General features: G+C 56.1%; 1 long non-coding RNA gene across 2 annotated transcripts; it reads right to left on the bottom strand.

The window, feature by feature from the left end:
• Positions 1–1,918: 1,918 nt before the first annotated feature.
• On the bottom strand, positions 1,919–13,383 carry LOC116663827. Of its 2 annotated transcripts, XR_004320198.1 has the most exons (3): positions 13,215–13,383; positions 8,277–8,490; positions 1,919–8,002 (listed from the first exon to the last, which is right to left on the bottom strand). It is a non-coding gene; the product is annotated as an uncharacterized LOC116663827 (long non-coding RNA). The 2 variants fall into 2 exon arrangements; XR_004320197.1 differs by lacking the exon at positions 13,215–13,383 and having other exon boundaries at positions 8,277–8,657.
• Between the last annotated feature and the right edge of the window lie 1,454 nt (positions 13,384–14,837).

Below are 14,837 nucleotides of genomic sequence, written 5' to 3'. Positions count from 1 at the left end.
TCATCCCAGTTTCAGAGGCCAGAGTCACTCAGAAAAGTGGTCAGTGGAGTTATAGAGATGGCATTTCAGGCAGAGGAGACACACAGGTGAAGTCACAGTGGTGGCGGGCTCCCAACTCAGGGTCAGGGTGGGTGCTGGGTCAGAACCGGCCAGCCAGGATACGTGTTGGGGAAGGAATCTGCCCTCAAATTCCCAGCCAGATTACTGATTTGGATCTGTAAGACTACAGGGCTTCCTGAAATCTCTTCCAGGGTAAGTTTTTTATGCTAACGCCTCACTTCCCTTCCCAGTGTCCCAGAGGGAAGACAGGTCTTCTCGGGCCAGAAGTGCCGGAAGCACCCTTGGGTCTCCCTGTCTCGGGGATTCAAAAACGCACATGCGCACACGAGCTGCTCCCCAGCGCCTCAGCCCCAGGCCCCTCTCTCCAGCCCCCGCGTGACGTCCCCCCCAGGGCTCCAGCCGCCCGTGACAGCACTGCAGGAGAGGGCCCGCCCGACACTCGGCCACGGCTGTGTCCCGCCCAGGGCCCTTCACCAAACTAGAGAAACACACCACACACACACCACAAGCACCCTCACACACACACACAAACACTGCAGACACACACATTCACGCTCACAGTTGTGCTGTCAATCACACGCCTCTCATCGCAGCAGGCTGGGGGGAGCGTGTGATCCCCAGGGCCGACCGCAGAACTCCGTCTGTGTGCAGTGCTTCGTCCAGGGCTGGGCATGTGACCAAGCAGGGCCAATCAGGTCCTGCCCTGAGAGTAGGCACATGGGACCCCGCGAGGGTCTCTCTCTTAGCCCGTGAGCTATGGCATGGCCTCCTCCTGACCGCAGACCCGGCAAGGAGGAGCACCAGCAGGCAGGCTGAGGGAAAGGTGTGCGTGGGGTGTGTGTGTGTATATGTAGTAGGGGTGTGTGTATGGTGTAGACGTGGTTTGTATATGTGTCTGGTGTGTGCGTGTGGTGTGTATGTGTGGTTTGTGTGTGTGTGTATGTGTGTATGGTGTGTATGTGGCGTGTGTATATGTGTATGTGTGTGGTGTGTGTGGGTGTGTGTGTGTATGTGTGTATGGTGTGTGTCGGGTTTGTGTGTGTGTGGTGTGTGGTGGGGGGGGTCTGTGGGGGGTGGGGGGGTGAGGGGAGGGCTAAGCACCCCTTTTGTGTGTGGCTTCCCTGTGTCACAGGCAACCAGGGAGTCTGAGCCCCTGTGTCCAGATCAGATGTGCCCCCCCCCCGTGTGACCCCGTGTGGGAACGTCCCTCCCTGGGCCCCGGGCTGGCGTGCGGAGCCCCCCCCCCCCCACCACCGTGATCCCGCTGAAGCTGCGCTGGGGGGGCGGGGGGTGGGGGGAGGCCGCAGGTCGCGGCTCACATCACGGAACCCTCGGAGCCTGTGCTTCAAACAGGCGCCTCCCCAGCGTCTCTGTGAGCCTTTGAGCTGCTCGGAAAGACCGCGGACTCACGCCACGCGTCACAGGCCCGCTGCGAAGTCAGGAGCGCCCTCAGACCGCCTTCAGCCCGCAGGGCCGCTGCCCCGGCCCCATCAGTCAGACATGAGGCAGGTCACGCTGGGAGGAGACGAGGACGTCCTGGAGCTTTGCCACAAAGGAATCACTGGCACTCGGATGAGGGGTAAAAAGCAGGGCCAGGGAGAGAGGGGAAGGGCGGGAGACGCTGCTTCCAGAAGGAGTAGATTTGTGCGTGTACTTTGATCCTGCTAGGATTTTTGTTTGTTTTAGCCACATCCTTCTCACGTTGTCAGTCAGCGAAAGGTGCTTTAAATTAGACGGAGCTAGGAAACCCTCCCCGGCCCCCGCCCCCGCCCAGCACACAGGCCGTGGTCTTCCGTCAGCGTGAGGTGTGTAATCGCGCCAGGCTCGAATGCAACTGGAAAAAATTGAGACAAATAAATAAACCCGAAGGCAGCACACACATTTGTAATGCAGCTGCCAGGATTTCCTAACACTCCTGCGGGCAGCTAGCTCTGGCAGCAAAGAGCGGCAGTGTTTCCCCAGCTTTGACTTGATGTTAAGGACCCCTGACTCAGGGACGGCCGCGGAGGGAGCTGGCACACGGGCCAGTGGTCGTCATCACCATCTGTCTTCCCTGCCCTTATCTGCAGTCTTCCCTTTCCCAGCCAGCCAGGCTGAACAGGGACTTCTTTGGGACTCACCGGCCCTCCTTTCTACCTGTCTTTAACTACACAGGACAGAGGTCACGGCATCCTGAGAGCAGGTACAGGGGACGTGAGAAGCGAGCCCAGGACTTCGATCAAAAGAGCAACCAGCACCCAGCCTGGCGGCGCACTGAGCTCAGAGTCTGGGGAGCGCCGTCCACCGGCACCTGCCTCCTCTGTGCTCCAGGCACCTGGGAGGAAGGCTCTGAAATGAAGCTCTTCCCTGTCAAAGCCTTTCTCCGCAGACCTTGCTCCCCCCGCCATCAGCCACGTGGCTCAGGAGTCACTAGAACCTGGAACCCTCCCCTCCCCTCCAAGGGAACATCCGGTCTGTTTCTACCTTTGGGAGACACCCACATGGGCTCTGCTCCCTCACTGTAGGGCACAGCTGTGACAGCCTCAGGGCCATTGGCCCCAGCCTGAGGACGAAGCTTCAGCGGGGCCAAGATGATGAAAGCCCCGAAAGGTCTGGGTCAAATTTCAGCTCTGCCTCTGGGTCAGCAGTGACATTCCTCCTCTTGGCCTCATGCACAGCAGGTGCCTAAGTGCTAAAGGCTTTGCATCGTGTCCACGTTCAATGATTAACAAAAAGACTCCTTAGCTTCAAATATATACATTTACAAATAATGTCTAATATTTTCTGTGATTCCAATAGCATTATACAATGAACTGCAAGCCGGCCACGCCTCTGACAAAGTCCCCGCACATGGTCCTACAGGGGCATCTGTCTTTCTCTTCGCTGTCTTCAGATGTGGCTGCCAAGTACCCGCTGTCCCCCCGGAACAGCACCCAAGTTTCCTGGTGGGGAAACATCACTCTCTTGTTGCCCATGGTCTGTTGGGAGATGTATTGGTGGAAGTCCTTCTTGCCCAGGAAGAGAGGAGTCAATCTTTGTTCTATGTAGGCCTTCAACTGATTGGGTGAGGCCCACCCATATTAAATCCACCAATTTAAATGCTAATGTCATCCAAAAACACCTTCATGGAAACATCTAGAATAATATTTGACACAATATCTGGACACTGTGGCCCAGCCATGTTAATACATAAAATTAGCCACCACGGGCTAATTCCAGGTAATGAGCTTCCACTTGCAGAAGCAGCAGGGTCCTGAGGTCACCCTCACTGGAGCTGGAGTAACTAAGGACAGGTGCAGGGAGCATCTCACCTCTCCCCCAACAATATTCGATATTCTTGCAATAAAACCACCTGGGAGGGGACCCAGTTCCTGAAGGTAATTCTTAAAATCTTGTTACATTTCTCCCTGTGCGTCTCTTTCAACCTCTGACTTCTCGGATTAAGTCTGCTAATTTACACTGCCCAAGGACATCATCCACTTCCTCTGATGCTTTAACGTGTTAGGAGAGAGTTTGTGGTGGGAACAGCAGCTTCCATAAGAATTCCACCCACCCCCATGTTGCCCCCCTGCCTTGCAGGGTCACATGACTGCTTCTGACCAATAAGCTTTGAGCAGCTGTAACACCTGTCACTTCTGGGCCAAAACATAGAAGAGCCAGCGTGTGACTCTCAGTATTTCTTCCCTGCTATTACACCCAGACGGCAGCGTCTCAGTCAGCCTGGGGCCCTGAGTGTCTGGCGGAGCAGAGCCCCTACCCACCCAGGCTGGACGTGTTGCTGAGGAAGACATAGACCTGTGTGGCTTTAAAGCTCTGAGACACCATCATTGGTTCTGCCTCGTTCCTGAGATCCTCTCCTCCTTCAAAATACAAAATCACTCCACTATGTCTGCTTCTGCAATTTTTCAGTCTTCTTTTCTTACAACTAATCTTTAATCCAGCTGGAATCTAGTTTAGGTATGACCTGGAAGGAAAGGTCACTCTTTAGGTAACTTTTTTCCCCTATGGCTGGCCAATTGTCCAAAATCTTGTATTCAAGTTTCCCTGTGTATCTGAAACACCACCCTAATCAAGTGATAAATTCCTCCATGCCATGGAATCTACGTCTGGAATCGCTGTGCTGGGAACTCTGTACTGACCAAATTTATAGGCTGTTGTAAATGCCAGTATGTTTGGCCCATCACCCGTCACCCTTGAGTCATGTCCCCCCTGGACACACACACATGATACCTGTAGGAGCTCACCCAGGGCACAGGTGTGCAGGAAGAACAAAGGGACCGGAAACTTTGCAAAGAGCAGGCACCGGGCTTCAGGACTAACACGGAGCGAGAGTTTTCCTGGGGAAGGCCACGGGGAGGTGCCAAACCCCCCTGAAGAACAAATGGTGGGGCTTCCCAGCGGCGAGGCCGACGAGGGTGGTGTCAGGCATCCCTGGAGCCCCCGGCCCAAGGTCTCCAGCTCCAGGATGGGGAAGCAGCGTCTTGGAGGCAACATTGCCTGAAGCCAGAAGAGCCCTTGAGATCGTTGAGGCAGAAAATGCCAGATCAGACCCCTCGGCTCTCGGGTGCCTCCCCCACAACTGCAGGTGGTTGTCCTGTATCCAGAGGACCCCTCACCCAGCGCTCAAGACGTCGAGGACAGACTACCTGGCTCTTTGCAGTGTCTGCTCCTTCTTGGGCTCGACTCCTTCTGATGGAAGAGGTGCAGCTGGAAGGAGGCAGCCGAGAATCAGACAGATACAGTCCGTTCACGCTTCAAAGTGTTACTGAGCCACAGTGAGCTTCACAGTCTAACAGAATCTGCACTTGTGAGATTCCTTGGGTTTTATCCTTTGTTTCTGATTTCAAAATTCACTTGAATTTTACTTTGTACTTGTAGTTCAAAATGGCAGGCTACGGGATTCCCATCTTCTACCACAAATCACTTCCTCTCCCTTTCTCGCGTTTACTACGTGCCCGGGGGGGCGCTCTCCTGGCTCCCACCACGCCCTGGGGTTTCCTCCTCTCTCGCGTTCCTGCAGAGCACCCTGCCGGGAGCCTGGCCTCCTCCATTCCACCTCAGGCCCTCCTGCAGGGCACTTGGCTCGGCTGAACCCCGGGCCGACCCCGGCCCACGCAGCCCCGAGGTGCTGATGGGGTCCGGTTTGGGGCCATGCCACTTCTCTCCTCCTGGCTACAGCACCTTCTGCCGGTTGGCTTGTCCGCAACAGGACGCCTTGATCATTAGCACCCAACCAGTCAAGGCCTGTCAGTGGCCTGAGCCCCCAGTCAGCACAGCCCAGAGACCTGGACAGCTGGGGGCCTGGGTTCGCCCGCCCGCTCAGAGCTGAGGACACATGGGGCCCGTCCATCTGCCTCTCTCTGCCACGTAGCCTTCCTGCCGAGGGCTGGGCCTGCGAGCAGCCTCAGCGTCCCAGGTCATCTGTCACTACAGCCATCCAAGAGAGCCGCCCGGAGAGGGGAGCCACTGCCAGTGCTGGAGGTGGGAAGTGATGAGATCCAAGCTGCATTCACAGAAACACGGTCTCTGAGACAGGGCTTGGACCAGGCTGGGCGATTCATTTGCTTGAAATCTTGAGAGACAAGGGGCTTGGAAAGTCCAAGCGTTGGTTGTCAGGAAGGTTTGGATTCGAAATTCAGCTCTGACTCTGACAAGCTGTGTGACCTGGAACAACTTGCCAGCCTTCCCCCAAAACCAGCGTCTCCTGGACCGTGGCCCGGTCGGACAGAGATGTGATCTCGAGTGGGCCACGCCGGACGTGCAGTGGATGCTCCGACGTGGCACCGTGTGTGCGGGTGTGAGCCGCAGGCAGCCCAGCGTGGAAGCTCCGCGTGACCGAGTTGCCAAGGGGCTGCTCTGGCGGCAGCTGGCGCAGGAAGCCGAGGCGCTCTCCACGTCCCAGCTTCCCAGGAACCCCAGGGCTCCTCCTCACTGCTTTTAAGGAGAAGGCATCAGCCCAAGGAATCACGTGCTGTACAAAGCCATCCCTGCCAAGCCTTCCAGAGGTTGTCCATCTAGGTCAAATGAGATGCCTCCCTTCTCAGAAGTAAGGTGCCACCACGCCCCCCTCCAGCTGACTCAGGCTGCAGGGTGACATCCCCAGGGAGAAGGCGCAACTTGACCGCCTGCAAGAGAGGTCTGCGGTGCTCTGGGGCCGGGTCCCCTCAGCCTGGAGTGATTACAGCCCGGTGTTGGCACGTGACCACAGCCAGACTGCCACGGCCCTGCTGTAGACCCCAATTAACCCCCGGCCCAGCGGCTCAGCCAGCCGAGAGCTGTGCCTGAGGAGGTCTGAGCTGACGCATCAGGGACCAAGCACTGCAAGAGCTTCGAGGCCAAGAACCCCCAGTGAGGACCCAGCAGGCCGCCGTAGAGGTGAAGACCGCCACCCTCCCAGGTGACAAAGGAGGGGCTGCCGCCAGGTGGGTGCCAGCCGGGTGCATCTCTTCCTGGCTGCGGGAAGCCGTGGCGAAGAGCTGGGGAACTGGCGCCCAGCCCCGCCCCCCCCCGCCCCAGCCCCGCCCCCTCCCAAGCAGGGCTATTAAACCCCTTCTGGCCTCCAGATGCGGGCCTGCAAGCGATTTCCCTTCTGTTATTTCAAGTCCAGGGCCTTGATCCTTTGCCCCTTTGGAAGCAGCTGAGAAACAAGGAGGTCTGGTGCTCTTGCTCAACAGCGAGGCCGGCTGTCCCGCTCTGGCCAGTGCTCACCCCCACGCCAGCCAGCGCTCAGCAGCGCCCTCTCCTGTCGCCACGCGCATCCGGCTCCCTGGAGGGAGCTGGCCAGCCCTCTGATGTCTTCCTTCCTGCAGTGGCCTCCTGAAAGCGAGGCAGAAATAAGGATGAGGCTTCTGGGGTCGGTGACAGTGGGAGCAGGGTGTGTGCCCTGAGCACCCGAGGCTGCCACTCCACTTCGATCACTCCAGCTGAAGGTGCAGGATGCCCCAGGTGCCATCCGCATTGGCCCCTAACTCCTCCGCGGCGCGCTGGGAGGAGCACTGAACTGAGAGTCCACGGGCCTGCGTTCAACCTCCAGGAGGGCAGGGCCTCCGTGATCCTGGCTCTGACCGCAGGGCTGGCTCCAGTCTGGGGCACACAGATACCATGAGTGGTGGAAATCCCAGCTCTGCCACTGGGAGCCCGAGCGGCTCTGGACATCCCACTCATTCATTCATTCACTTCCTCATTTATTCAGGCAGCCAACAAGCATGCTGAGAGCGGCTCCATGGCCTGCAATTAGGTAACAAAGGCTGCAGTGGGCTCTGCTGGCAGGTCATGGGGGCGTCTCACCCCGACCCCGGAGCAGGGCGGGCTTCTTGCAGGCTGACACCCAAACCAAGCTGAGCCTGGAGGATGGAGAGAAGTGTCTCAAGTGAAGGAGGAGGGAAGACCAGTCCAGGTGGAGGACGGAGACTGTGGGTACCTGGAACACAGAGTGGGGCCACCAGGGACCTATGGGGACTCAGTCCCATGTGCTTAGAGCAAACCCTGCCAACGGGCAGAAACGAAGGTGTGATGAAGGGTCGGCAAGGCCCAGGATGGACACAGGGCGTACAGCAAGGGGTGTGACCCAGCTGGAAAGGGGCCCACAGACTAGACAGGGCGGCTGCCGGCAGGGGCCAGTGCAGAGGCTGCCACACCTGGGACGGCAGGAGGAGGTGACTCTGAGAGCTACTAGGAAAGAACAAATGGGACTTGGGAGCAGACAAGGACAAGTGACAGCCACTCCACCAGCTCCGCCCAAGGCAAGTTATGGAGCGGGGGTGGGAGAGGGACCAGCTTGGCCACCCTCAGGGTGACGGGACTGAAGCAGGGGGCAGGGTGCCAGGCAGAGAGCAGCAGCGTCAGGGCAGCAGGAGGGTGGTCTGGGCGAGAGGACAGCAGGGACCTGAAGCCACACAACTCTGGAGAAGCAGAGGCTGAGGATGGAGAGAATCCAGGGCAGCGTCCGAGTCCAGGGGCCAGGCTGAGAAGTGGAAATGTGGGCGGGATGACAGGTCAGGGTCCAGTATGGTATGGCCCACCCCAGGAAACACAGTCACCTGCCCAAGCCTCCCATTGCCAGAGGAGGGGAAGGTCCCAAGACATGCAGGTGCGGGCTCCACTGTCATCGTAGGCTGAGTCCCCCCAGATACCCTCCTTCCCACCATGGTCCCTGCAAACCTGCTCTTCATCCCCCGTTCCCCCGGTCCTGGGGGGTCAGGCTGAGGCCATGTTTCTTTGAGTCTGACAGAAAATACCTTTCTTTCCAGATGCCTTTGTTTTGAACAAGGTGCCACCAACTTCAGATCAAAGAGCAGAGCAGCCAGGTATTGGGCTGGGGAGTGAAAGGGCTGGGTCAGATTTCAGCTCTGCCTCTGGGTCAGCAGTGATATCTTCTCTTGGCCTCATTCACTCCACGGGGTGATGGCTATAATGCCTGACAGCCTCCCCAGAGGGTCGGGCAGGCATCAGCTGGGTATGAAAAGGAATGTTTTGTGCATTGTCAGCATAACATGAACAAAAAAGATTATATCATTATCACTAACACTGTCACCACTGTCATCACTGTCACCATCATCACCACCATCACCATCATCACATCACCATCATCACATCACCATCATCACATCACCACCACCATCATCACCACCATCACCATCACCACCACCATCATCACATCACCACCATCACTGTCACCATCATCACCACCATCACCATCATTACGTCACCATCACCATCATCACCACCATCACCATCATCACCACCACCGTCACCATCATTACATCACTGTCATCACCACCATCACCATCATCACCACCATCACCACCATCATCATTGTCACCATCATCACCACTATGATCATCACCACCATCAGCACCACCATCAGCACCAGCATCATTATCATAAACATCACCACCATCATCATCATCAGTCCTGCACTTGAAGTCCTGCCGCCACCCCATCCTGCCAAGAGGTCTTCCTCTGACAGAGAACACACAGCTGTCAAAGTCAGCCCAACCTATTCATGGACAATTTTGCTAATAAAAAGTCCTTTGCCTTTCTGTTTGTTCCACTTGTTTTCAGCCTCTCCATCCCCATCAGAAAAAAAAAAACCCAGCATACCTCTTTCATGCAACATTTCTTCAAATCTTTTAAGACAATCATTGTATATTCCCAAGTCCTTTTTATTTCAGACTAAAGAGCTCCTTCCACCATTCCATTTTATGTTTAAATAACATTTTATTTATGAAGTTAGTACATGTTCATAGTAAAGAGTTTAGAAAAAAGAGCTAAGCCCCCTAAAGAGACACGATTACTTGTAAATCCCATCTCTTAGAGATAATTACTTACTGTTTTCATTTTTCTATTTTTCTATATTATATATAAAAAATATATCCATATTTACCAACCATAGTGTACGATTTATCTTGTTACCTGCCTTTTTCATGTACCACATCAGTAACACACACACTAAACCTCCTTCTTTAAAAAGTCCTTCCCCCAGGACATGGGAGGAGTAGGGACTGCGGAAAAAGCAGTACCTGGTGCTTGGGTCACCTCCAGGACCAGACTGGACAGGGCTGCAGGTATGTCAGGAAGAGGCCCTGTTACCTTCAGCACACGCCCCTGGGGCCCAGCACTGAAAATTGAACAAGAACCTCTAGAGGCAATGCTCAGCCACTGGGGGGGGGGGAGTCCCCAGAGAGCAGATGCAGCCCCAGAGCCAGTGGGGGACTCCTGAAGAATGGTGAGAACACCCCAAATTTTACTTTGCTCCCTCCAGGTAAGAAAGGCTCAGGATCCTTGTCCAAACACTGCTGATTGAAGACGAGCTAACGGAGATGAAAGCGACGAGCTGGCATTGCAGGAACAGCTCCTGGGAGGCCAGGTCTCAAAGCTGGATGTTTACTTGATAAATCCCTCCGTGTGAAAATAAGCAGAGAGAAGACCGAGCTCTGCTTCGACCCCCAGGGGGGCTGGGGATGGGGCCGAAATCTGCCCCGCACATGGCGAGGCCGGGAACGCTTGTGGGTCTGCGTGTGTGTGAGTGCGTGTCTGTGTCAGTAAATACATTGACGTGTGTGTGAAATGTGTTCAAACATCAAGTGAGGGCCCCTCCGTTTGCCTTGGGAGGCGGAAGCCCTCAGAGTGCAAATCAGACGCAGCTCCGTGTCAGAGGAGAGTCCAAGTCTAATTAAAGCAAGCCTCCTGCCCACCCCTTACGGGGGACCTGGGTGGCCCTGCAGATTCGCAGCCGCTTCTGCAGGCTTGGTGCGTTTTCAGGAGGAGCCAGCCATCATCCCGTCAAGTACGAACCACGAACACTGTGTGTTTCCATTTGCAGCCTCCCAAGTCTCAGAGGGGGTTCAGCTCCATGAAAACCATTGAAATCCTGTCGGATCCTGAGAAACAGTCTCTCGATTCACGTCAGTCCTTCCTGAACCTCTGTCAGTGAGGTGGGGAGCCCCACGAAGAAGACAGCGGGGGCCCCAGGCAGGGCCACTACCCTCCCACCAGCACCATTTGGTTCCCTGGCCCAGCAGCGTTCTCTCGCTTTTTAAACTCTGAAACAGCTTACTTCTAGGAAAGCGGAACTTATCCCTCAGATTCTATTGGTTCCCTGAGCTCACTCCTGATTGGTTCATTTCCCTCACTCCTGATTGGTCCATTTCTACAAAGCTTCTTCCTAATTAGTCACCTTTTGTTACACCTTATTTGCATATGATGTTACAAAATGTTTCAAAGTCTAGACTGGTAGCCTATAAGAGCCAGTGTAAACCTACAGATGGAGTCCAGAGCTTGGTGTGTTAACGCCTCTGGGCCTCCTGGCGTAGTAACTCTCCGAGTGCTGCTTGGTCTGTCGCCCGGACCCAGGTTGCTGTCACACTGAGCTGTAACACTGAGCTGTAGCATACTTTGCTGCAATATCATGGATGGACAGTTCAGTGAAGCCAGAGCTTTGATGTGAGAGAAATGCTGTCATTTGGGCTGAGAGATGTGGCTGCCCAGAGAAGGGACCGAGGGGCAGGAGGAAGCCTCCCGGACTGGAGCGCCATGGCCATAGGAAGCTCCAGTGGGTCGTGGGCTGGGGTCCGTCTCCTGCTCCTGGACATCCTGACAGCAGCCACAGCCAAGGCTTCTGAAACCAAGCCCACTGCAGGGGGTCACCCTTCCTGCAAACCTCCCAGACACCCAGGAACCTGGATCTTCAGTCCCTGCACGTGCATGTGTGTGAGCACACACATGTGCATGCACACACTCACACGTGCATGCACACATACACACATATGCACTTGTGTGCATACATGATCACACATACATATACACACTCATGTGTGCACACACACACATAAGCACACACACATCCCCACCACCACAGCCCCCATGTGGCCCCAACATGGATCATCCTGATTCCTCTCTAGCCTGTAGTGTTAGTGTCCAGAGCTGTCAGAACAAAGTACCAAAACAGGGCAGCTTAAAACAACAGAAATCCATCCTCTCCTGGTCCTGGAGGCAGGGTCCCGCTGCCCCAGGGGCTCAGGTGAATGGTCCTTCCTCGTCTCTCCCAGCGTCTGGTGGTGGCTGGCGTTCCTGGGCCGTGGCTGTATCTCTCCAATCTCGTGTTACTTCCTCCTCCTTGTGTCTGTGATTGTCTCTTACAAGGACACTCGTCATTGGATTAAGGCCCCCAATAATCCAGGATGATCTCATCAGAGGAACGTTAACTAAATTACACACAGAAGAGACCCTTTTTCCAGCGTTATGGTCTCACGTCTCAGGTATGAGGGTCACACACTAGGGTTGTCTGTGCACAGCTCAGCAGTGTGTGTACAGCAGTTGGACCAGAATGGAGGACAAGATGAAGTCCCTTGGTCCACAACTCACTCACCACTACCCGAAGCAGTTGCCCGCTCAGTGCCCAGCCAAGGTGAGCACCACGGCCCTGACATCGGATACAGGGGGCCACCGACCTGGACAAGGAGACCTTCTCCAAGATGGTCATCGGGACATCCTAGAAGAGTTCTGCAGCCAAGCCTGCCCCGCCTGGCTTGCCTGTGCTGGCGTTGCCAGAAAAGTGCCAAAGCCACCTGAGAGCCAGCCCCAGTGTCCTCCAAGCCCAGAAGTGCCCAGGGACCAGGGCCCACCCTGCTCCAGCGGGGTCAGCAGCACGACCCCCATGGGGGCTCCAGACAGAGAGCGCCTGCCTGGCCCCCACTACACCCCTGCTGCCACCTGGGGTCTCTTTCCAGATGCACCTGGGACCCAGCCACGCCCCCACCGGACGGACAGCATCCCCCTGCTCAGGGTCTTCTACCCCTGAAACAGCTGCCATGCTAGGCCCACGCTCACACCTGCCCTGGACTGGGGTCCTGCCCACTTTCCTGGGGGCTGGCCGACACAGCAGTCACCAGATGTCCCAGTACCTGCCAGGCCCCTGCGAGGGCCTCACCGGCCTGAGACGCTGGGCATTACAATGAGGGTGGAGGGGAGGGTAGAGCTCAGGGGTGGAGCGCGTGCTTAGCGTGCCGGGGGCCCTGGGTTCAATCCCCAGCACCTCCATTAAAAAAAAAACTCAACCACAAAGGTGGAGCTGACCCCTCACAGGTTTCCCACCCCTGGGGCCGGGTCAGCTCTCCCTCTTTCAAGGTGCTTCACTTTGGAGCGTGGCCCAGTGGCCTTCCCTCTGTCTGGGCCTGAGCTGCGCGGAGCCTGCGTCCGGCTCCTGCAAGGCAAGGCCAAGGTCAGAAAAGCAGCAGCTCTGAGTGCTCAGCGCACCTTCAAGCTAGGTAGTGAGAGCGGTGATCTCGGGACCCAGACACCCAGGGCTGAGAGCATCTGCATGGGGACTGTGGGGCCGGGGCTAATGTGTCCCCAGAACACAGAGTCATCTTTGCTCCCTGCCCTCCGGAGCTGAACTTGGACACGACCTCCTTCCAGGCACCAGCCCCGCGAGTTCGACAAGCCCTGGAGAAAATTTCTTAATGAACTATGAGTGTTAATACCCAGTGCAATAAATAAGACGCAATTACATTTTACACAGGGGAGAGACACAGGTACTTCAGCCTCGTAAAAACGTAGCATTTCCACAAAACCGTCAGCACTAGACATAAATCCAGAACAAAAGTGCGCCCAGGTTTGCTGGGACGGCGCGGCTTGTTTGCATAAGTGCACAAAACACAAAAACACCTACTCACCTCTTAAAACGAGTCTCCTCTGTCGTGTGTGTGAAAGCTGTCGTTTGGAGGGGTGGGTTTTGGTTTTTTGGGGTTTTTTGGTTTTTTTTTTTTTTAATGCTCTACTTACATTGCGGCATCCAAAGAGTGAGAAGATACAAACCATGTGTTTCTTAAAGTATCTGGAGTTCCCACTGAAAAAAAAATTAAAAAGAGAAAATACACAAGAGGGCAGCCAAGTGGGGGCAGCTTCTGAGTGGCCCCGCACGGAGTGGCCGGAGGTGGGCAGGCGACACGGCCCTCTGCTCCCCCCACCCCGGGGACCCTCCCTCGTTGGTCAGGTGGGCGCTCCCAGCCCACGACACTCCCAGCAAGCGAAACCCTGGGCGGGGCGGCGGCCTGCGAGCACGCCCAGCTCCAGCGGCCGGGTTAAAAGAGGAGACTCCGCCTCTCCGACCAGGGCGGGCTAAATCGAGAACCCAGGGCGGGGCCTGTCGGAGGCCTCCCGCAGGGGTCCGGCACCCAGCTCCACCCACCCACCTGCCGTGGGACCTGGGGTGCAGCCTAACTCTTCCTTTTCTCATCTAAAATCTGGGGGTCTAGCCCCCTCCCCACCTTCCAGCGGGGCTGAGTGGAGCAAAGGCAGCTGGAGGGTGTGCTGTGTGCCCAGGACAGAGCCCAGCACCACGTGGCAGTCATCACATGATGAATAACTACCCAACTGTTTGGAGGACCCACGGCTGACCAAACTCACCGACAGGAAGAGGAAGATCAGGTTAGAAATGAAGTCGGGGCGAGCCCCTGTCAAAGACAACGTGACCATCAAAATTCGTGTCATCCACCCCTCTGGAAGCCCAGCATAGATGTCAGGAGAGGGTTTTTTTAATGGCATAAATTAACAAAGACATAACCAGGAGAGGCAACAGCGGGGACAGAGGTAACAAGGGGTGGACGCGTGTGACCCACGGAGCAGATCCAAGAACCGAATCCTCAGCCAGGAGCTGGGACACCCAGGAAGCAAACCAGCCCGCCCCACGGCACGCCCTGCAGGCAAAGCTGCAGGAGCGCCTGGAGGGAGGGAAGGGCCACGACTGTGAGAAGTGGTTCCAGGTCTGGGTAAGAAGCCCCAGGCTCTCATGCCCCCTCCGCTGCCCCAGCAGACAAGGCTTTGTATTCCCTGGAGAGAGCGAGCCAGGGTCTTGGGCTGAGGGACGGTGCAGAGGGAGAAGGCCCATGCTGGGCACTGTGAACAGGAGCTCTGGCTGCAGACACCTGCATCTCTCCCCAGTGGGCTCCCGCGTGCTGGGGCCAGACTGACCGCTCCAACTTGAAGCCTGAACAGAGAGACCTGGAGACCCCACATGGGCATCCCTGGCACCGGGCCAGCCAAAACACTCTGCCCTGAAACCTGTAGGAAAGCACCCCCACCTCGGGCTGCTAGGTAAAACACGGGAAGCCCAGTTACACTGGGCTTGCAGATAAACAACAAATAATTTTTAGCATAAGTATACCCCACACAGTGTTAGGGGTACACTTACTCTCCTTTGTTTACCTGAAACCCACATGTAACTTTTATTTGTACACACTTTACCCACTCTCCAACACACACACACACACACACACAGAGCTTGCAAGTGGTTTTTT

The sequence above is a fragment of the Camelus ferus genome, chromosome 5 (genome assembly GCF_009834535.1).
Source record: "Camelus ferus isolate YT-003-E chromosome 5, BCGSAC_Cfer_1.0, whole genome shotgun sequence".
Classification (NCBI taxonomy): Eukaryota; Metazoa; Chordata; class Mammalia; order Artiodactyla; family Camelidae; genus Camelus; species Camelus ferus.
This window is presented reverse-complemented; position numbering and strand designations above follow the sequence as displayed.